Source organism: Asterias rubens, chromosome 16, assembly GCF_902459465.1.
Source record: "Asterias rubens chromosome 16, eAstRub1.3, whole genome shotgun sequence".
Classification (NCBI taxonomy): Eukaryota; Metazoa; Echinodermata; class Asteroidea; order Forcipulatida; family Asteriidae; genus Asterias; species Asterias rubens.
Genome location: NC_047077.1, coordinates 12,773,644 through 12,798,393, shown reverse-complemented (window position 1 = coordinate 12,798,393; position 24,750 = coordinate 12,773,644). Strand labels below are relative to the sequence as shown.

At 37.4% G+C, this 24,750-nt stretch overlaps 1 protein-coding gene across 9 annotated transcripts in view; it reads left to right on the top strand.

Moving 5' to 3' along the window:
- LOC117300661 (nuclear receptor coactivator 2-like) overlaps positions 1–24,750 on the top strand; it is a 95,731-nt gene that overhangs the window by 11,506 nt on the left and 59,475 nt on the right. For all 9 annotated transcript variants that reach the window (XM_033784369.1, XM_033784364.1, XM_033784363.1 and 6 more), the window contains one exon: positions 987–1,096. The gene's annotated coding sequence lies outside the window, so the exon portion shown is untranslated. The remainder of the gene's footprint in view (positions 1–986; positions 1,097–24,750) is intronic.

Sequence of the window (24,750 nt, the reverse complement as noted above, 5' to 3'; positions counted from 1 at the left end):
ACATACTCTTTAATGTTAAAAAGTTCGAAGTTCTTTATGCTGATTGCTGAGTGTACTCTGCCTCACCCTACACAATACTTAGTACTTCAACATTAAAGGAACACGTTGCCTTGGATCGTACAATTTCGTCTATAAAAAGCGTTTTAAAACCGTTTGTTATGAAATGCATATGGTTAGAAAGATGTTTTAAAAGTAGAGTGCAATGATCCACACAAATTTGCCTCAAAATTGTGTGGTTTTCATGTTACTCTGCGAACAAACAAGTTCAGCCATTAAACGGGAGTCAACAATTTGACTTCCGTAAATGACCGACCTTGTTAGTCGACGAGGTATAAAGAAAACCATGCAATTTCGAGGCATATTTGTGTAGATCAATGTATTCTACTTTAACAACATCTTTCTAACCATACCGATTTTATAACAAACTTTTATTACAGTATGTGTTGCAAGGACCAACTCGACCAGTTGATCGTCCGTTTCTTTGGAAAAAGAGGAGGATGAGGGCCTTTTTATTTATTATTTTTTATAATTTTTTTGAAGATGGCCGCTTAGTATTTCAAATCAAACAGGCCACCAATTCTTTAGTTTGAACCCATAGCAAACTTATGTTATACCTATTTGTTGCATGAGGACCTGTGTTAACACATAAACAGGGTCGGATTACACCAAAAACATTTGTGGTAGAAACAGACGGTTACACATGTTCGTGAGCATCACATTAGATTCGGGAAAAGCTTTTAGGCCAGTCCTTTTGAAAAGATCAATTTAAACAAAAATAATAATAATAATCTTTTTTGTTAATTTTTCTTTATACAAAAATCGAAAAATAATGGTAAAAAATAGGAAGCGGGCCCAAAAGAGGATGCAGGCGGGGACGATCAACATTTTTTATTTGGCCTAACAAAGTGCTAGTGTCACGCAAATGACAGAAATCAAAAAGTAAAAATTTAACCTTTTTTTGTCAATACTCTCTTTTATATATGCAGATCTTGCTGATTGCGTCCTTGCATTTCGGCTCAGGAGAACGGACTAGTAGTGTTGTAATTATGCAAATGAGATGCTATTGACGTCAACTCTGAGATCTTATACCCGCCTGGTAAGTCCTTCCTTGTTCATCTTTTATTTCAGAGGGTAGGAAATGTTGAGAAGCAGTGCTGCAGTTCCCCTTTCTTTTCGTTTTTTCCCCCTTTTTTTCCATTTTTTTTTCATTTTTTTTCCCCTCCTTTTTTTTCTTCTTATCTTTTACAGATCTGAGTGATTGTGGGAAAATAAATCAAATAATTTGTTTCCCCTTTATTTGCTTTGTATAAAGACTAGTGCTTCTTATAAAGACTATAAAGTAGGACTTGAAGAGAGTTTAGAGAAATGAAAGGAGTCCGAAGAGAACTATGTGTCAAATTCTTGCGACAATTCTAAAAGGAATTGTGTGCAATCGGTAGGAACAATCAGTTCACACGGCTTCTTAGTGAATACATTTTCCTGAGAACTGTAACCGGCAAAAAAGAGACTTGAAAAGGACATTGTTTCTCTTTCCAAGAAGGGAATTACATGTACAGGCAGTGTTCAGATTCATTTATTCTAGTTGAGAGAGGATTCATGCTTGAACCTTTCCTGGGCCATCTGTAAAAGCACACAATTCTATACAACAATGGTGTTTCTTCTTTCATTGTTTTCTTGTAACTTTGATGACCAATTAAGCCCAAATTTGAGGTATATTATTTCATGCATATGAAACAAAACAATAGCTATACAATAGACAAATAAACAAAACATCACCTATAACAATTTTATAACTTAATCCCAGTCTCCCTGATCTCTGCAACAAGGGTTCGAATAAAGGTGAAAATTTCCCGTTCAAGTTACCGCCATTTCGAAAAAAGAAAAAAAAAAAAAAACGAAGAATGAGAGGAATGAGTATCGATAACAAGCAACGTGTTAGCTCGCGAGCTGTGCACGCCGTGTTAGCACGGCCAGTTGGGCTGAAAACACGGGCAAAAATTTGATGCACGGCTTGGGTGAAGCCGTGCTGTCTTATAATTTCAGTGAAAATTACTGAACTTCTTTTATTATTTTTTTGTTGTTGAACAGTTTAAAAACAGCAGTGAGTAAAATTAGATTTGGTTTTACCAGATTTCCTTCTTCTTTTTGAATCAAAATTTCAACGACGCAACCATAAAACAATCGCTCGAAGTTGCCTCGAAAACGCTGACCACATTGCGACCACACAAAACACAACGCACAAACAGTCAGTCGTCATCATCGACTGTCATCAGCAGGCAGCATGAACTCCATGCACGCGTGGTATGATAGAGGCAAATTCACACGCGTTTTCGTTCAGATTATTTTAGGTACCAATCTCATCTCCACGATCGTACAAACCATCACGCACTGGATTTTTCTACTATGACGTCAGTATCGGTAACTGAGTGACACGCGGCGCAGTGAACCTTTTACCGCATACATTCTGCAGTTGCTTTGTAGATTGGTTCCGCAGTTTTTCCCAACTCGACGGCGGCAAACATGACAATCTTTTTTCCTTCTAGAAATTCAAGGGCACATCGTTTGTTCGTTGTAGAGTTTGTTTGAAACATCGAGACTTTTTTGGATTTCAATGTTTGCATCTCTTGGGTGTTAATGCAGTTGACAAAACGATGTTTATTTTCCGCTCAAAAGGTTTAAAAACTGGTTCATGTTTCTTTACAAATATCAAGTCGGTTTTGCTGTAGACCTCCCAAATTTATTTTTCAATGCATGGTACGTTTTTTTGCCCAGTGGAACTACTTAAATGGCACTGTCTTTCGTAACTGTTTGTTCTTTATTCTCCGCAGACTGTTTACAAATTGCCTTTGACCCAGTTTCAACAATTAAACAACATATAAGACTTAAACGTTATGAAAAAAATACTAAGGAAAATATTAATTACCATGATCAGTCAGTTTAAATTAAGCAAACAATTATGGTACATGTAAATCACTCTTGGCATTTTGATTGGTTGCAAATACTTGTGTGAATCATTGTTTTACATTAACTAATTGATTTGTTTTAAAATAAATACAAAAACTATTATCAGCTTCTTGACCTTAGGCCTATAGTTCTTAAATCGAATGGACAAGAATGGATAGAAAACTTACATTAGTAAATGATAACTCTTAATTTCTTCAATACCTCTTCATTTTTTTTAGTCTTTAAGCAAAATTTGTATCAAGAGTAACACATGCCCAAAAATATTTTGTTGACAGCAAACTTGTACTGCATTATTTGTATCGCTTTTGAATCATTTCAGGCTAAATGGGTCCAAGCTCCATGGTCCAAGTAACTGCTTTGAACTTGCCTAATATTGACCCAGAAACATTTTATACAGTTTAATAATGTATAGTGGACGTTGATCAGTTTACAACTTTCAAGTTGAAAACAAAACAAAAATAAAATCAATATAGTTTACTTGTAACAGAAAAAGGTACCACAAATGCATCAGAAACCACCAGAGAGCACCTACAGTAGCCAGAGCTTCCAGGGCACTTAAGGGTGTGGGGGGGGGGGGGAGAGAGACTTGGCGCTGCGCGCTCGTGTTGTGTGCTACGCACACAATGTTTCTATTTTTTGTAGTGATTTTAGGTTGCACTCACACTTTTTCAGTTTGCACTCCCACTTTCCAAATTCCTGGCTAAGACACTGATAACAAGACCGAACCTCAAGGGATTTAACTGTTAAATGGTGTAATTATCCTAAGATTGCCGCACAAAAAAACAACCCATTAAAATATGGACATGGCAAATTAGCAAAGTGTTCACGAGCAGGTGCCTGCAGGCGGGCAATCTTAAAGGGACATGTTGCCTTGGATCGGGCGAGTGGTCTATAAGAAGTGTTTGTTGTGAAATTCATGGTTAGAAAGATATTTTAAAAGTAGAAAATAACAATTCAAACAAATATGCCTCGAAATTGCATGTTTTTCCGTTTACTCTGCAAACTTAAACGGTCGACCATTTTGTGAAGTCAAAAATTTGATTCCACAAATTGGCGTATCGTGTTAGTTCCGACGTACAGTAAAAGGAAAACCATGCAATTTGGAAGCGTATTTGTGTGGATCGTTATATTCTACTTTTAAAACATCTTTCTAACCGTTGCATTTCATAATTAACGGTTTCAAACGCTTTTCATGGGCAAACTCTCCCCATCCAAGGCAACATGTCTCTTTAAGATGGTGTGAAGTTTTAACTGCACTTCCCAAGAGGAAGACCATAGGAACTGGTATGGCCCAAGGCCAGGCTTGATGCAGGGAGGTGATTGTCAGCTACCTGTCTCAGGGCTGAAATGATGGAGTGCCCTGGTCTGTGTTTTTGACAAAAAAATAAAAAGAAGTTCTGTTAAGAAAAGCCCAGTTCATACATCCTGTGAATACTTCGTGCAAAGCAGAATTTCTTACGTCACAGAGGGAGCCGTTTCTCACAATGTATTATACTATCAACAGCTCCCCATTTCTTGTTACCAAATAAGGTTTTTATGCTAATATTTATTTTGAGTAATTTCCAATAGTGTCCACTGCCTTAACACTAGTCAATGTATACAGGTGTACAAATGTCTCCTTGTTTACAACAAATATAGCACGACTGACCCTGACTGTTGTTGGGTTTGCCAAAGAGTGCCAGTCACGTTCGCAGGGCTTGGCCACGATAAGATGCATCCATAAAACCGAATTCAAAGCTCACAAATGCAATACCATTTTTTTGTACCTTTGCTGAGTAAACCATAATGGGTATTAATGCTATGCCATTGTTAATCCTGTTTATAAAAAAAATGTCAGCAAATCCCTCGTGTCGCGAAGAAGAATAAGTGAAGGACAGACAACAAACCCTGCCCGACCACAATACACCTAGAGCTGACATGGGGGAAACGGTGAGTCCTCCCTCCTATTACATGTATACTGATGGTGGCGTTGTCGGTCAGGGATTTAAAATCTCAGCGAGGTATAGAAAGTCACACATGCCACACTGACACAGCTCTCATACAAACATGGGTAAACTATAGCCCCTTTCACACGAGAGCAATTAGGCAAGTGTCCCCTGCTTAATTGTAGCGTGGTTGTAAAATTTTACATGTACCTTGTGTGAAAGGACAACAAGTTTTGTTCTTGTGAAATCTTGTCAAATATTGCTACATTTTACAATGATGCAAAGGACCCCTGTTTAACTGCTGTCGTTTGAGGAATTTGTGCAGTGAGCTAGTCCAACTGCAACACTGTGATTTATATGCTGGACTTGTTTTCAGGCCTGGAATTTCATCTTTGAGAGGGCAAGGCCATTTTTGTTTTGCTAAGGGCTTTTCCATGGAATCAATTTCACAAAGAGTTGAGATCAAAAGCTGGGGTAGTTTTTGTAGGACTCAAAACACAATGTCCACAGATTTACATTAAACGTGGTTTAAAGATAATGGTGGTACATGTATATAGAAAGCTTCCCTGAAAATATTACTTGCTGATGTGCTGTAGTTTTTGAGATATGAGTAAACAATGTCACAACAATATTTTCCGTCTCGGTGAGAGGAAAATTATTTTAGCAAAACTGTATTTAACCATTAATGGTTTTTAAAGGGAGCCCCCTTCTCTTTACAATAAGTGCACTGGGTTCCATTATGTCCCATCCGAAGGATGCAGCAATAATGGTTTTAAGTATCTTGCTAAAGGTGACAAGTGTCACGACTTGAAATCGAACCCACACTCTGCTGAACAGAAACACCCGTTTTAAAACTTGTGTAAAACAATCCCTTTCAAATACAGCTCATGTAGGAAGCTTAACTGGGATGGACTGGGCCCAATTTCATGGCTCTGCTTACCGCCGAATTCTGCGCTTACGATCGCGATTCCCGCTTATGTGCACGCGCCGAATTTCTGCGCTAGCCTTGTAAGCATAGAATGCCTAGTAACGTGGAGTACGCACGCGCAGAAGCCCAAATTCGCCGCTTGCCCGTGAAATACGCTTGCCGTAAGCACAGAATTCCCTGCTTCCGTAAGCGCCGATTCTGTGCTTACAGAGCCATGAAATTGGGCCCTGGTGTGTTGGTGACAACAGATGAAGGTGTGAAATAAAAGAAAAGTAAAACGTTGTGCACTATTTCAATTCAGTTCAATTTTAATTCAACTCAATTCAATTCAATATTACGTTTATTCTATACTCTTGTTGAAAAAAAAAAAAGAATTGTGAGAATTAAACAGTGCACAGAAATGTAACAAAATCTACAGCCATTAAATTGTACAGAAACAATATAATATATAATCTTAAAGGAAATAATAAATAAATAACTATGTACAAGAGAGGAGCGAGAGCATTGGGCTGTTATATACACCAGAGTTTGAGTGAGGTGCTCTTCATCCGCTCGCTCTTCCACAACACGCTGGCCACTAAAGGCAAGCTAATGATCAACAACATCACTTTTGAAGAGGTCAGTTACCTCTATCTCCACGAAAGACCTTGCATCATCCAGGTATCTCTGCCTCCCCTATTATCCAGTCTCCATGTATGCAAATCCTGCGGTGTCTTGGAGTCCTATTTAGTCTGGTCTGGTAATCCTGAGGAATGTCTTCTACAATAGCTCAGGACCAAGTCCTGCTTTAGGGAGGTGGGATAATAATACCTTCCTATTCAGGGAAAGTTAATTCACCTGGATCTTAGATTTCAGCTAAGCTGATTTTGAACCTGCTAACTAAGTTAGAGTGTACAGTAATATTTAAATTAGACTGTACCCTGTGCGAGTATCTTCCTATTTAGTGACAGTCATTATATCTGGCTTCTAGATTTCCGCTAAGCTGCTTTGAACCTGCTAACTACCAGACTACTATTACTAACCTTGCTAGGTGTACAGTAATATTTAAATTAGACTGCATCCTGTGCAAGCCTAGTGTTAGTATTTAATTAGTCAAATTCACCTGGCTTCTAGATTTCAGCTAAGCTGCTTTGAACCTACTACTGCAGAACAAACTGTGCTTAGTACATGTAGATGCAGAGATGCCAAGTTCAGAATCAGAGGCCAGCTATGCATGAGATTTTTCAAAGCCCCTCCCACCCCCTAAAAACATATATATATTCATTTTTTTCTCTGATAAAAACGGAACCGCCGCCCGAAAAAAGAAAAAGAAAAAAAGTCTTCTTCTTTTTTTGGACAAAAAATGTGTTTCATGAAATGCATCATAAACCTTCAGTATGCTTCAAACACACATGGTACACATGAGAAGTTGCTGCAATGTGCAGGTACGATTGTGTCAGATTATTTCCCCGAAAAAGATAAATTTCCTGCTAAAATGATGTCCAAAATCCTCCCGCTCACTGTTTCTGCCTATTGTTTTGAGTCTTCGCTCGCGGAGTGCATTGAACGAATTGGGACAAACCTGTGCGCAATCCACGTTTTGTGCTCTGCCGAATTGCCGTATTGTCAGCTGAATCTGCTGAGAGAGCAAAACCGTGCACAATCTGCAAATATGCACTCTGTTTGTGGCAGCTCAAGTTGGTGATTCTGAAAAACTGTGTGCAATCTGAAGATTGTGCAAATTTTGCAGATTGCGTTTTTTGTACACACGTGTGCGATATGGCAATGCATTGTCAATATCTACCTGCTGTTGGTTACGCATGCGGTGGATCACAAAATCATGAGTCTCAAACCACGGAGATATCAGTAATTTATATATTTTATTTATGTGTTCTGGTTCTTACATGTTTACCAGTTTTGTTTTAAAACATAAGTTGGGCAAAAGTCTGGCATTTCGTCTACGGTGAAAATTGTTGATTGTTTATTTATCATACACTATTTGTTATTTTTTTCCCAGTCTGGCCCCAATGCGTGAGTAATAAATGGTTGCGGCATGTGCGAGCATGAGACAGACCTTTACTGCGCGAGTCTCACCTCACGCCTAATGCGTGAGACTTGGTAGTGTCTGGTAGAACATTTCTACCTTCATATGGGTAGAAGTAGGTTTTGAGACTGCACTTCGTTTTGTTTACCCATACACCTAGTCATGTTTATAAGCAACAGTACTCAGTTTTGTCCCAATTCCTGTGAAAACAATTCACAGGCATGTTAAAGTACTCAAACCTATGGTTGCTGCCATGTTATTTTCGTTTCACTCTGTATCCAGCCCAAAGGACATGTAATGTAATCACTATTTATTCTCTACTTTACCATTACCAAAGATGTTATGAGTAAAGATTACTAGAGGTCGTGATCTGAAACAGGTTCGGTCCAAATTTCAAATGAATGCAATCCAACCATGGAAGAATTTCATTTCTCTGTGTTTTTTTCGGAATTTCTTTCACTCTTTTACCCCCCCCCCCCCCCCAAAAAAAAACCCACCTGTTAGCAGCTTATTCAATGGACCAGTACAGGAGAAGAAACACCAATGTGAATGACTTCTTTTGCCAAATGGTGCTATAATTTAAACCCTCCCAAAATAAATTGCCCCCTGAGTAGCAAGCCATTCCTTGATATTCCAAGGGAGCAGAATTAACCCCTTGGTCACCCACTGATCTTAAGGTCCTTGAGTGCTCTCAATAAACCTTGGGTCAACCTGAGAGGAGACCACTAGGGTCACTCACCCAGGGACTTTCTAAAAGGGTTTGGATACTTTTTTGTAGGACACAAAACACAATGTCCACAGATTTACATTTAACTTACACAGTTTGAAAAAAAATGATGGTAGAAAGCTTCCCTTAAAATATTACTTGCTGAGGTGCTGAATTCACACTCACAAAAAATGATTTTCGTCTCGGTGAAAAGAAAATTGTTTTAGCTTATATACATGGTACTTATACCATAACTGGTAACGTGATCTATGATTATGATTTGCACAAATCAAACAATTATGAATCGGTAGGACTAGACGACAATACTTTTTCTTCTCATTTTTAAATCAGCCGTTAGTTTGGTACATGTTGGAATCAAACCCCAAACCTTGTGATTGCAAGTCCTGCAGTTTAACCACTGGACCAAGGTGACTTTGTTGTATGCCTAGTACTGCAGCCGATTTCACGAAATGCTAGGATTTATCCTATCTCGAGTTAGGACGAGTAACCCGTCCTAACTTAGGATGGGTTTGATGCGTTCTACGTCTTTGGATACGGAACTGAAGTCGTCCTAAATCCAAGTTAGGAAGAGTTTGGTGAAATTTACAGCTGAATTGTTAGTGCGAACGTTTGATGATATTAATTTCACAGCAAGTTATTCAAAGTTTCTGTGTGAAACCCTGCCAGGGTAGTCAATGCAAAGCATAGTTAATGGTCTGACGTTTAGACCCTATCAGAGTCTTTCCCAAAGGCATAAAGACAGTAGACACTATTGGTAATTGTCAAAGACCAGTCTTCTCACTTGGTGTATCTCAACATGCATAAAATAACAAACCTGTGAAAATTTAAACTCAATCGGTCAATGAAGTTGCGAGATAGCAATGAAAGAAAAAACACCCTTGTCACACGGAGTTGTGTGCTTTTTAGATGGTTGATTTCGAGACCTCAAGTTCTAAATCTGAGGTCTCGAAATCAAATTCATGGAAAATTACTTCTTTCTCGAAAACTACGACACTTCAGAGGGAGCCGTTTCTCACAATGTTTTATTCAACAGCTCCCCATTACTCGTTGCCAAGAAAGGTTTTATGCGAATAATTATTTTGAGTAAATACCAATAGTGTCCACTACCTTGAAATGACAACACAACACACATAACAATGTTTATGTATAGGCCTACCTGTATAACAGAAGCAGTCAAGTTGGAAGCCGAAGCAGTCAATAAACAAATTATTATAATAATTCTCTCAGTCGAAAAAGGAAACAATTTTTATATATTTTTTTTATTTTTACTGGCCCGAAATGCTGGCTGGCATGTACAGTGTATGAAAAGAGATAGAAAGCTAATCAATTAACATTATGCAGACCTACCCTGGTTTTAAAGGCCCTGGACACTATTGGTAATTACATTTGGTAATAAACATTTTGTTTGCATAAAAACTTACATGTTAACAAGCAATGGAGAGCTGTTGATAGTAAAAAATATTGCAAGAACGGCTCCCTCTGAAGTATTAATGTAGTTTTTGAGAAAGAGGTAATTTCTCACTAAAATAATAAAAGAGTTCAGCTGAAGCCTTTTGTTTATGCATCAGAAACCACACAAAGCAATGCAACAAGGGTTGCAATTTCGATGACCAATTTAGCCCAAATGTTCACAGGTTTGTTATTTTATGCATAAATATTGAGATAAACAAAGTGAGAATACTGGTCTTTGACAATTATTACCATACGTGTCTAGTGCCTCTAAAGACGGATATATCAACAAATACTCTCAGCTGAAAAAAAACTTGTAAAATGAGGGCTTTTGAAATACGACCTCCAAAAATAATATAAAATGTAAGGATAAATATTAATTTTGATTAGTTAGAGTTGGGCTTTACCTGTTTGGGCTTTACCTGCTTTTTATGCTCAATGTTTATTCAAATTTTAACGTGGAGTACGCACCCACACAAGCAAAAGACATTAGACAGATTTCCCTGCCTCGGTAAGCACCGATTATTTGCTTACTACGGTAAGCAGAGCCATGAAAAACGACCCTTGTGAGCACAAAGTGCAGGGCAACATGTGTATAGATAACAAGGAAGTGCAGTTGTGTATAAAACATGTGAAACCCTTGGCTGGTTAGGACAAGTACAATCCAGTTTCAGTTGACAGAGAACACAAACTACACATCAAAATGTTACATGGTGTTACTGCAAACTTAAAGGCAGTGGACACAATTGGTAATAACTCAAAATAATTATTATCATAAAACCTTACTTGGTAACATGTAATGGGGAGCTGTTGATAGTATAAAACATTGTGAGAAACGGCTCCCTCTGAAATAACGTAGTTAATTCCGAGACCTCAGTTAGATTTTGAGGTCTCGAAATCAAGCATCTGAAAGCACTCAACTTCGTTTGACGAGGGTGTTTTTTCTTTCATTATTATTTAGCAACTTCGACAACCAAGTGAGAAGACTGGCCTTTGACAATTAACAATAGTGTTAAGTGTCTTTAATGTAACACATTGATACCTCATCATGCAGTGCCTCCAAACTTTGTTCTGTTTCAAAGTATTCACTCCTTCCTTGTGCAACTAAACAAAATCAAATGGCATGAATCAACCACAGGCCTTATACTTGGCGGAGGCAACAAAAGCGATTGCCTCCTTGCCCCCTGGTCATTGCCTTGGTGCCCTTGAAATGCTCCAGTAGAAATGTACAATTTCCTCATAGGGGTGCCCTTTACCAAGGAGAAAATGCCTTGGGTGCCCCTGCCCTTTCAAAAACGAAGTCTGTGTAAACAGGCCTGCTGTGTAGTTATATTAATTTTTTTTTTTTTTAACCCATACACCCATGCAAATTTAACATCTCTTATGTAGTTATGTTGATTCTCACACCACTAGTACAAGTTGAGTTTATAAATAATTAGAAGGTGGAGATTATAGAGGAAATAATTGTGACAAATATTGATCACTGGATGTGTTGGTTTCAATGAGTTACATGTATTTAATAGATTCAATTTGCTTCGGGATAAAGAATATTAATTTTGGGTTAGCACTGTATACTCAGTTCTTTTCCGAACTTGTTAAAACAAAAACATGTAGTGCGTAACAGGTAGTGTTGTTGTATGTTGCTAGTTTTTAAGGCACTGGACACCTTTGGTAATTTTAAAAGACAAGTATTCTCACTTGGTCTATTCAATCATGCATGAAATAAAAAATCTGTGAAAATTTGTACTGAAGAGGTCATCAAAGAGAGTAATGAAAGACAAACAATATATTGTGCCTTTAGATGCCTAATATAAAAGGTTGAGACCTGAAGTATTTTAATATTTGAGTCAGAAGGTACTTCTTTCTCAAAAACTGTTTTACTTCAGATGGAGCCGTTTCTCACAATACAGTACTATCAACAGCTCTCCATTGTCAACAATTGTTTTGAGTAATAACCAATAGACCCCTTGCATATATATTTTAACGCGAAACGCTACACTCGTTTTCAGGCACAAAGAACAGCTATCCAATCATTTGGCTTCTTTGACCCAGTGAGGGTGCTTTTTGACCCCAGTGTGAGTGCTTTTTGAGCGTGTGACGTCACATACAAGGGGTCTATAGTGACTATTAATTGATGGCATGATGTGCTTCCTACCTAAGTCTGATTTCTGATCGTTGGCACTCAAAACAATTTGCAAAGTTATAGTCTATTGAAGTCTATAACAACCCCAATGTAGGTCAGCCATTGGGCTCAATTAGTTGTCCTACTTATTTTTCACAAGAAATAAATTGTGCAAAATAACATCTGTTATTGAAATGTTCATGTTTGTAATTTTTTTCAAAGAACATTTTTGTTTGTAGCTGCAGGATTATCTTGTTCAGTGAATAAAGATAACCAGCCCCCACAATATATCATGCGCACCTTTAATGTCAGTGGCCACATTTATATATTGGCAGTAGGGTCAGTATGCCCGTTTAATATCAGTAATGGTCAGCCTGTAATATATATTTCTTTGGCAGTAGGGTAAGTGTGCCCCTTTAATATCAGTAATGGTCAGCCTGTAATATATATTTCTTTGGCAGTAGGGTAAGTGTGCCCCTTTAATATCAGTAATGGTCAGCCTGTAATATATATTTCTTTGACAGTAGGGTAAGTGTGCCCCTTTAATATCAGTAATGGCCAGCCTGGTATAAATATATTGTTCTTTGGCAGTAGGGTAAGTGTGCCCCTTTAATGTCAGTATGTTTAAGGGTAACAAATCACTTGAATCCTTCATTGGCAGTAGAGTAAATTTGCCCCTTTAATGTTAGTTTTCACACTGGTATTTCATTTGCAGTATAGTCAGTGTGTCCCTTGCCATCAGTAACCAGACTACATGTAGGGGCCTATACATTTGCAGTAGGTTCAGTGTGTGCCCCTTTAATGTCAGTGGCCAGACTTTGGGTGATTGTTTACCAGTGGTCATGGTGTGTAAGGCACACTGGTGACCTCATGCAAGGCAAGCTGAGGTCAATCTGGTTTCTATTATGAAGTCCAGTTAAACAACTTGTCATTTTTGTTTGTGTGTGACAGTGGGGCTGAGAATTGTATGCATTCCAACCATGGAGGTATTTTCTTCCTCAGTGGTCCAACCATGACACATGTACCATGTACACAATCTGATATGGTGAGGCACTTCATGTTCATTACCTACATGTACATGTACGTCATGGAGGAAGGTACAGGTTTGCACTATATGCAGTGTACATTTTAATTGAGTGCAAATTTTGCATAATTTACATGTACAAATGTAGAACATGTAGTGTAGCCTGCATGTAATGTACTGTACAGAGTTTGTGAATACATTCTCACAGTTTGTACACCACAGTTAAGCCCTGCGATTGCAATGCGATACTAATTTTGACGTCACCAGTTTGCAACAAAATCATTCACAACAGTGAGTCTGCTGTGAAAACAGCCCTGTGATAAAAAAATTTGCTTAGCATTCGCACTCGCATGAAGAATATGAACCAGCTTACCTAATTTGCCACATACAAACTTATAATATTAAAATTGGACCAATACAAATGATTGGTTATCAATTTATTCCACCAGAGCTACCAACTAAATATGCACAAGGGTTCTCGCCATTGCAGTCTGAATATCAACAGCTGTTTTATTTTTCCTTTTGAACGTCAGATCTCGGACTCAAACAATGTGGTTTGGAAAAGAAGAAAAAAAATAGTTAGTGGCATGGCAAGCTGACCCTAGCAGAGTCTTCATTGAAGGCATAACAAATTAAGCAATTATAATTTACAAGTTGAGAATATTTAGACGTTCGACCTACAAGTCGAAGAACTGTCGTTTTGTCTATTTATTTTTTCACTCTTCTGTAATTTCTCTCTTTTGCAAAATAAACACACTGTGACACTGCACTTTAAAGACACTGGACACTATTGGTAATCGCCAAACACTAGTCTTCTCAATCGGTCGTCAAAGTTGCGAGATATTAATGAAAGAAAAAAACACTCTTGTCTCACCATGGTCACACAAAGTTGTGTGCTTTCAGATGCTTGATTTTGAGACCTCAAAATCAAATTCAAATTCTCAAAATCTACGTTACTGCAGAGGGAGCCGTTTCTCACAATGTTTTATACTATTAACCTCTCCCCATTACTCGATACCAAGTAAGGTTTTATGCTAATAATTATTTTGAGTAAATACCAATAGTGTCCACTGCCTAAAGGAATACCCAATCTTAGAAGCATTACCGCGGTAACGCTTCTTTTATTCAAATTTTGGGGGATAAAAAGTGATATCTTTCCATACTTGTAGTACAATGTCCACACATTTTACAGTTAATTATATGGTTTGAGGATAATGATAGCAGAAAGCTTACCTTAAAATAGTTCTTTCTGAGGTGCCGTATTTTGTGAGAAATGAGTAAAACAATGCCACAAAAATAAATTTCATCTAACGAGACAAAATTTTTTTTAGCAAACACAGAAATAATTTACCAGTACTGATACTTATAAAAAAGCGAATACTTTTTCTCCAAAACTTGACGGCCTAGGCCTATTAAAGCTGAAACTTATACAGGAAAATTATATGACATAGGCCTACATCTTCATTCACAGTGAGTAGGGATTCATGTCATGGCCAAAAACTTGATCGACAAAAGGTATCTTTACCCTTTAATGTGGGCCTGCGAAAAACATTTAGGATTTTCTTCTGGGAGTGATCACATGATCAAGATTGGATATGTGTCGCCACGACCTTTAACAGGATGTCCTGGCCCTCAACCATCATGTCCTGGCCCACATTTCATTTTCAATTTCCCCCTCTGCCAAACGAAACCAACAACCACCCACAGATGCCTTAATGGTCAATAGCAGGCACAACTTGGATTATAACCAATATCCTTTAGGCCTATGTGGTCATATCACTACTTAAAAGGGTTTTGATGTATTTCATACCTCAAGTTTTAGGCCAATGACATGAATCCACCCTCATCGTGAATGAAGATGCAAGTCTACATGCAATACGATGTTGTACAAGGTTCAGCTTCATTAGTTGTCTAGTTATAAAAAACAATATTACATCTGTAATTTGTTTTGAGCATTGTGGTCAAATCACTAAAGGGTTTTGACACCTGTTGTAGGTCAAGTTTTTGGACATGACATGAATTTACTCATCGTGCATGAAGTTGTATGTAGATGATATACGATGTAGAATAAGTTTCAGCTTCATTAGTTGTCAAGTTTAAAAAAACAAAATTACATCTGTAATTTGTTTTGAGCATTGTGGTCAAATCACTTAAGGGTTTTGACACCTGTTGTAGGTCAAGTTTTTGGACATGACATGAATTTACTCATCGTGCATGAAGTTGTGTGTAGATGATATACGATGTAGAATAAGTTTCAGCTTCATTACTGTAGTTGTCAAGTTTAAAAACAAATTTACATCAATTTTTTTTTTTAGCTATGTGGTCAAATCACTACATTAAAGGGTTTTGATACCTTTTGTTTGTAATTTGGTGGAAGTTTCAGCTTCATTAGTTGTCAAGTTTAAAAAACAAAAAATTACAGAGCAATGTTTTCAGGAGTTCGCATAAACCCGTTGTACAAGCTTAATCAATTTTCTTTTCACTGAGATGACAATTATTTTTGTGAAATTGTTTCACTCATTTCTCAAAAAGAAAGCACCTCAGCAAGTAATATCAAAGACTTTCTATGGCATTTTTTTATATGAAATCTACTTTTCTTTTTGAATTTGTTTTATACAAAATAGTTTAGATTTAAAATACTGTTGGTAGTTTGTTATTTTGTACACTTTCAACTTTAATCAAAATAATATGTTAAATTTAAGATTGGAAAAAATTGAAAGCTTGGGACAAGTAAAACAAAACAAAAATCAATGAATGTCTGAGTTGGTTTATTCAGAGGATAAAATGTGACGAACTGTATCAATTAATCAAATCCCGCCCAAGTATAATTAAAGGAACACGTTGCCTTGGATCGGTCGAGTTGGTCTTTGAAAAGCGTTTGTAACTGTTTGTTTTAAAATGCATATGGTTAGAAAGATGTTTACAAAAAAATTTGACTCCCATAAATGGGCAACCATGTTTGTCGACGAGGTAAAAGGAAAACCACGCAATTTCGAGTGATACTTGTGTGGATCATTATCTACTTTTCAAATATCTTTCTATTCATATGCATTTTATAAGAACACAAACGCTTTTCAAAGACCAACTCGACCTATCCAAGGCAATGTGTTCCTTTAATACTTTATGCCTGTGATTTTTTTCACAGAGCTTTGAAAAGTACTGAGTATGCAGTGCTAATCACACATCGGTGTACTATGGAAATGGGTAAAAAAACTAAAAAATCTTTATCCCTGATGCAAATTTCCATCTATTGCATCAATAAAGTTGCTTATAGTGCGTACCAGCAGAATAAATGCAATTTAACAGCATTTCTTTAATAAGCATTATTAATAACTGGGTCCCATTATTGCACATTGTTAAATATGAAGACCATCACAGCGGCACGTATATTAGTGGACCCAGTTTAGTATCGCTTAAAGTGCTGCAATCGTATGAATGCGTATGTTACTCACTGTCACAGGACTGATACTTCACAGAGGCAACAAAGGCGATTGCCTCGTTGCCCCTGGTCATTGCCTTGGTGCCCTTGAAATGCTCCAGTAAAAATGTACAATTCCTCATAGGGTGGCCTTTACCAATGAGAAATGCCTTGGGTAAAAAAACAAAAAAATCTTTATCCCTGATGCAAATTTCCATCTATTGCATCAATAAAGTTGCTTATAGTGCGTACCAGCAGAATAATTGCAATTTAACAGCATTTCTTTAATAAGAAATATTAATAACTGGGTCCCATTATTGCACATTGTTAAATATGAAGACCATCACAGCGGCACGTATATTAGTGGACCCAGTTTAGTATCGCTTAAAGTGCTGCAATCGGAATGCGTATGTTACTCACTGTCACAGGACTGATACTTCACAGAGGCAACAAAGGCGATTGCCTCGTTGCCCCTGGTCATTGCCTTGGTGCCCTTGAAATGCTCCAGTAAAAATGTACAATTCCTCATAGGGTGGCCTTTACCAATGAGAAATGCCTTGGTGCCCTTGCCCTTTCAAAAAAGGAGCAATATGCTGTGTCAACGTATGTCTAATGTACCACGAACTTAGGGGCAACTTATCACAGAACGTGTGAAGCACACTTTTAGGCCAAATAAAAAAAAAAAACAGTTGATCGTCCCCGGCCGCATCCTTTTTTTTTTTTACTATTTGTTATTTTTCAATTTTTGTAAAAAAACTTCTTTTTTTTAAAATAATATAAATCAATCTTTTTAAAAGGACTGGCCTATAAGCTTTTCCCGAATCTAACGGGATCCTCTCAAGCACGTGTTACCGTCTGTTTAATAAAACAATATTAGTGAATCTTTTTAGTGTAATCCGACCCTGTTAATAATAGTAGTGTTAACACAGGTCCTCATGCAACAAATAGGTATAAAATAAGTTTGCAATGGGTTCAAACTGAAGAATTGGTGGCCTGTTTGATTTGAAATTCTTAGCGGCCATCTTGAAAAGAAATAATAAATGATAAATAAAAAGGCCCTCATCCTCCTCTTTTTTGAAAAATCCGGACGATCAACTGGTATTTTTTTTATTTGGCCTTAGTAGGGCGAGAAATTTTGAACATGCTCAATATTTTTTTTCGCAGGCTCGACGTGTTTCAAATATTAACAGCGTATCACAGCGTGCTCTTAACAGAAGCGACAAATCCCCAACTTTACCTATAACTTACATCAGCATACACCAAAGTGTTTTTCGATATTTTTCATACGTTCAGTCGATACGCCATGGTGGGACAGGCCCGCTAGTCAGGACAGAAGCTCCAGATCAATCTGGAGCTTGTTGTTGGTGTCTTGACAAGCATGTCATTGGCCAGACCGTTTTACTAATCAGAGCGTAGCATTCTTCCTATCCCCTATGGTGACTTCACCAGCCACAGACCGTGAAGGAATCGGCAGTTAAACCCTCATAAAATCCAATGCTTTTTTATTTTAAAGGGTTTGTGTACTTTTTGTAGGACACAAAACACACTGTCCACAGATTTACATTAAACTTACACGGTTTGAAGATAATGATGGTAGAAAGCTTTCCTTAAAGTATATCTTGCTGAGGTGCTGTAGTTTTCGAGGAATTAGTAACAAGAATAATTTTTTGTTTTATGATTCGAAAATTATTTTAGCTTGTATACGTATTTACCAGTACTATTACGTGACTCTCCCTGAAAATATGCTCTGTGATTTTCACTTTTTTTTCCCCCCTCAAAAACCTGACAACTAATGAAGCTGAAACTTCATATTACATAATCTTCATTCACAGTGTGTAGGGATTCATGTCATGGCCAAAAACTTGATCTACAAAAGGTATCTTTACCCTTTAAGTTAAAGGCTAATTAAGTTTGAAGCAGATGGATGATTGGTGATGGGGCGGATACGGGTGAAGGGGGGGTCGGTGCCCCGATGAAGATATTTTACCTGCTGGAAACTCACTGGTGGATAGCGGCTAGAGGTGATCATATGGGACTGAGCTGTTAGACAGTTTAATGCAAGCATTATATTTTTCCTACTGTAAAGGCAGTGGACACTATTGGTAACACTCAAAATAATTATTAGCATAAAACCTTACTTGGCAACGAGTATTGGGAAGAGTTTGATAGTATAAAACATTGTGAGAAACGGCTCCCTCTGAAGTGACGTAGTTTCCAAAAAAGAAGTCATTTTCGATGAATTTGATTCCAAGAATCAGAATTAGATTTTGAGGTCGCGAAATCAAGCATCTGAAAGCACACAACTTCGTGTGACAAGGGTGTTTTTCTTTCATTATTATCTCGCAACTTCAATGACCAATTGAGCTCAAATTTTCACAGGTTTGTTCATTTATGTATATGATGAGATACACCAAGTGAGAAGACTGGTCTTTGACAATTACCAATAGTGTCCAGTGCCCTTTAAATGTTACAAAAAGGTTAAATTCTCATGTAAGTCCATTGCTCTCTGACAAACGTAGTTGTCTCCTTATTTAGTCGAAGAGGGAAGCATTCATTGATCTTTTAAATATTAATTGTTTTCCTGAAGTTTGCTATTTGTTTTCTCAGAAAACTAAATAAAGGAATATTGAACAAACTTTGTAGGGTTACAGTTTACTTCTGTCAGTCAGGCTTGATGATGATTTCATTCTCATTAGTCTGAGAGGGAAGCCTTTCTAGATGTAGATCTTTTAATTATTATTTTATTGAAATTTGCTGTTTGAAAAACAAAATAGTATAATTAATAAATGTTGTTATAACCTTGAGGGGTTAAGAGTAAGGTATAATAATTTTATACATGTAGATGATTGTTATTCTCATTTCAAGTCTGAGAAGGAAGCCAGTCATAGGTTTTTAAATTATTATTTTTTGTTTCCCATATGAAACTCGACGTCCTTTAAAGACAGTGGACACTATTGGTAATTGTCTAAGACCAGTCTTCTCTCTTGGTGTATCTCAACATATATGCATAAAATAACAAACCTGTGAAAGTTTGAGCTCAATCGGTGGTCCAAGTTGCGAGAAACAGGCTTGTCGCACCGTGGTCACACGGAATTGTGTGCTATCAGATGCTTGATTTCGAGACCTCAAATTCTAAATCTGAGGTCTCGGAATCAAATTCGTGGAAAATTACTTCTTTTTCAAAAACTATGTCACTTCAGAGGGAGCCATTTCTCACAATTTTCTATACTATCAACCTCTTCCCATTACTTGTAATCAAGAAAGGTTTATGATAATAATTAGTTTGAGTAATTACCAATAGTGTCCACTGCAAAAAGTAAATAAATAAATAAATAAATAAATGAATAAATAAATATATAAATAAATAAATAAATAAATGTTAAACAAAATTAGTTTCCAAGAATTCTTGTGGCATTTTACAATTATAAGGTACTGATATCAAAAGATGCATATTTTTCTAGTTATTTCCTCAAAAAATATTAACATTTTGTTAATTCATGAACGATTTCTATAGCAACGGTATTCAGCCAGTGTAGAACATGAACTCTTTTTCTCTCCTGAGTAAAGCATAAGCCTACCCGTCTGCACTGCTTTTTGATTTCATGATCTATATTTCCTTTTATATTTTGTGCATAGCTGCACTTACCCACCCCCATCAGTGCTGTGTGCCATTTTACACACAGAAGCACTCTATAAGCCTCTAGTTATGTGCTCTAGCAATACACATCAAGGAAGACCTAAGGCCAAATAAAAAAGAAAACATGTTTAGCGTCTCTTCCCTGTCCATTTTGAGAGGTCGCCTTTTTTTTGCTTAAACGAAAAAGGGATATTATTTTAGCGATCCAAAATATTTGTACTGTTAAATGCTTACTGTTGTTTTATATATTTCCCCATTTTTATTGGCTACTTGTTAAAGGCAGTGGACACTGTTAGTAATTGTCAAAGACTAGTCTTTACAGTTGGTGTATCTCAACATTAAAATAACAAACCTGTGAAAATTTCAGCTCAATCGGTCATCGAACTTGCGAGATAATAATGAAAGAAAAAATACCCTTGTCACACGGAGTTGTGTACTATCAGATGCTTGATTTCGAGACCTCAAATTCTAAACTTGAGGTCTCGAAATCAAATTCGTGGAAAATTACTTCTTTCTCGAAAACTATGTCACTTCAGAGGGAGCCATTTCTCTCAATGTTTTATACCATCAACCTCTTCCCATTACTCGTTACCAAGAAAGGTTTTACGCTAATAATTATTTTGAGTAATTACCAATAGTGTCCACTGCCTTTAATGTTATACTTGTTTTTATATGTAAAGCGCAATGAGCTGTTTTTTTAAAGGGGGATTTTGGCGCTTTATCAATGCTTTATATTATTATTATACAAAAAAAAAATCTTCAAAAAATAGCTTGCTGAATAACTTAAAAAATGTGTTGGGTGTCAAAAACAAAACAAAAAACGCCCAGTTTTTTTTAAGAACATGTTTTTATTCTGATTTGGCCTTACAAGTGATTGCCTCATGACCTATGGGTAGTGCCTGGCAGACATAGCGTCATAGTATCTTACTTAGGGATCGCCTTAGTACACTCCCACAAGGGGGAATGCTATTTATTTATCAAGGGGAAAGGAATTATGTGGGAGTTTACTGGTCTCTGCGACAGGTCTCTGTGGCTTTGACCCTACACTGGACTGGTAAATTCCAATTTGTAGTAGAACTAAATATCTCTGTTTTTTTTTATATATTTGCAGAGATTAGAAGGTTTGAAATTAAAAAGCTGAAACGTTCCAGTAGGAAATTTAAAAAAAGTACTGTGCATGCGTTGAGGATAAAACAGTAACTGCTCAACCTGATCCGAGAACCCTATGTACCGAAAAAAAAAACCTTTTTGTTTACACTAGGGTTATTAGGGTTAAGCCTGGTTCATACCAAAATGTACTTCCTACAAAATGCACATGCGATCAAAGTTTGATGTCACCCAAACACCGATGTGTGTATAAAGCACTGTATACTCAGTACTTTCCCGAGTCCTGTGAAAAAAATATCACAGGCATGTTACTCGGGTGGGATTCGAACCCACGGCCCTTGCAATTCTAGAGCAGTTTCTTACCTACTAGACTACCGAGATTGCCCGGCAGCTAGAGGCAGTTTGAATCCGCAACGATAAGACACTGCTCTAGAATTGCAAGGGTCGTAGATTCGAAACCTGATGATGACGTCAGGTGAATTGGGTCAATATAAATACTTTATTATTATTCATCCCTCAGTGATACTTCACAGAGGCAACTAAGGTGCTTGCCTCCTTGCCCCCTGGTCATTCTTGGTGGCCTTGAAAAGCTCCAGTATAAATTTACAATTTATCATGGAGAAAATGCCTTGGTGCCCATGCCCTTGCAAAATGAAACCTTGCCTAGACATGTCGGAGCCTCTGGCCAGTGCTAAAAACTGCCCTTGATGACAGCGTGGTTCCTCTTTAGTTAACTACTTGAGACCCACCCCTAGTCTTCCCTATTCACGAACACAGACTTTAATCTGTTCCTGTGATCACACTGGGATGATTGGAGGGGTGTGGGATACAACTGAGTTGAAGAAAGTATTTTTTATTTTATTTTTTCTCGAGATACTGGAAAGTTAGTCATCCACTGTAAAGTCGCGGACCAAGCTTATAAGCTGTACACATTACTTGCCCCCGGGAAGTTAAAAGGCACCGGACAGGTTTGGTCATACATGTAACTGAAAATAATTGTTGGCATAAAATCTTAGGCCTTCAAGGTAACAAGCAATGGCGAGCTGTTGATAGTGTAAGACATGGTGAGAATCCGCTCTCTCTGTAGTAACATAGTTTTTGAGAAGGGGGTAATTTGTCACCCATACACTAAAAGACTTCAGACCTGAAGCCTTTTATTAGGCATCTGAAATCTGAAAACACCCAAAGCAACAAGGGTGTTTTTTCTTTCATTATTTTCTTGCAACTTCAATGACAAATTGTTTTATTTTATTTTATGCATATAAAAAATACACTTTATGTTGGGATACACCAAGTGAGATATACTGGTCGCTGACAATTACCAAAGGTGTCCAGTGCCTTCAACATCATAATGCTTTTAAATCATTATCAGGGAACTTTTTGTTGCAATGCTTTTCACGATACGCTCCTGACTCACATAACGAATTTAGCCTAATTTTTTACATGGTTGTTATCTCATAATGGTTGATCACACCAGGATTACACCAGGATTACACTTAAAGGCAATGGACACTATTGGTAATTACTCAAAATAATTATCATCAAACCTTTCTTGATTACGAGTAGTGGGGATAGGTTGATAGTATAAAACATTGTGAGAAACAGCTCCCTCTGAAGTGACATAGTTTTCGAGAAAGAAGTAATTTGCCACGAATTTGATTTCGAGACCTCGGATTTAGAACTTAAGGTCTCGAAATCAACCATCTAAACGCACACACCTTCGGGTGACAATTGAGCTCCAATTTTCACTGGTTTGTTATTTTATGCATATGTTGAGATACACTAACTGTGAAGACTAGTCTTTGACAATTACCAATAGTGTCCACTGTCTTTAACACGAACACTGTGTTTTTTCAGCTCTACCAATCCTGTACAATGCCATAATAAAAAGTTACATGTAGCTTTGGAATGTTATTTTCCTATGTTTGGATTAAGTTGTTGCCACTACATCATAAGGAGTACCCAAGATCCCCCTAGTTTATCAAGATTTTGTTTAAGTTTCTTGAAGAAGAAGGCCCTCTAGGTATTGTGTAGACTCTATTCAGTAACCTCTTAAGGCAGGAGGACTAGTATGGCAGTCTAGGGGTAATTTATCTTCTGTCTGTCACCCCTAACCTCAGTATATAACTGATCCCCAGATTAAAGGGTCAAGTGTCACCCTGGTCATTGACCTCTGGGTCTACCTTTGTAATAAAACATGAAAAAAGCTTGGTGGAGTTGTCTGAGAAATGCACTCAAGTGGTATGGGGTTGACATTGTTGAACTGCACTGGGGAGACTTCTGCTGTGGCCTGGAATGAAAGAGAAACAAATCAAATGGTTGGGCCATTCTTACTTGATTCACATGTGAACCTTTGTAAGGTTATTCATGCTATGTAACTTTGCACTATTAGTTTTTTTTTTAAGAAGACTTTATAATTTTAAGAGGTTAATTCAGTTCAAACCAACTTAAAGGCACCCTTGGTATTTACTCAAAGTATATATTTTAGCATACAAATTGATTTGGTGACGGGCAATGAAGCGCAGGTCCCAATTTCATAGCGCTGCTTAGCGGCTGATTTTGTGCTTACTGTGCAATTGCTATTTCATAGCGCTTGCTAACCGTAAGCGCACGCAAAGGCATGCTAACCTTCCGGTGCTTACCACAATAAATGACGGCACAATGCAAATCCTAGTAAACACGCAGCATGGCCGCCCAATTTTTCTGCTAACCTGTGAATTACGCTAAGGCTTTTTCTGCTACAGTAAGCACACAAATTTGGGGAGACACAAACAACTTAATGCTTGAAGTCTACGCTTCTGCGTAACCTGCTGATATTTTGCTGTAAAATGGCCCGGTGTCTTTTACTAAAAGCGCTTTAAAATTAAAGTAACTGTACCAAATATTTCTAGTTATAATGGGCGGAGTGTAAAGCCCGGTTCATGCTTTCTGCAAATGCGAAATATGATACGTATTTTGATGTCAAAGATATTTGCAACAAACAATTTGCAACAGTTGAGTTGTGCTCAATTCCGGAAAAATATTCGCTGCGAAAAAAATAAAAGAAAATAAAAAAAAATGTGACGCCAAAATTTGCTTTGCATTCGCAGTAACTTGTATGATCCAGGCTCAAAAGTTCTGAAAATCTACTTTACGGTAGTAGAATTTTTAAAGCAAGAAAGTTCTCTACAGCTGCCAAGTACATGTAGATACACACATGGTGTTACCACAAGCCAAATTTAATTTTGGATGTCAACTTCTTCTTTTGGAACCACCCACCCAGCCACAATTTCAAGAAAAGTGTATGAATTTTTAAGCATTGATTTTTCTGAGGTTTTGACCCGTATGGGCTTTCTTTGTGTTCCTACAAATTCGGGGTTCCCTTCGACCATCAGTGCTGAGTTGTTGTCCTTACTGCCCGATACACAAAGCTCGCCTTCACTTTGT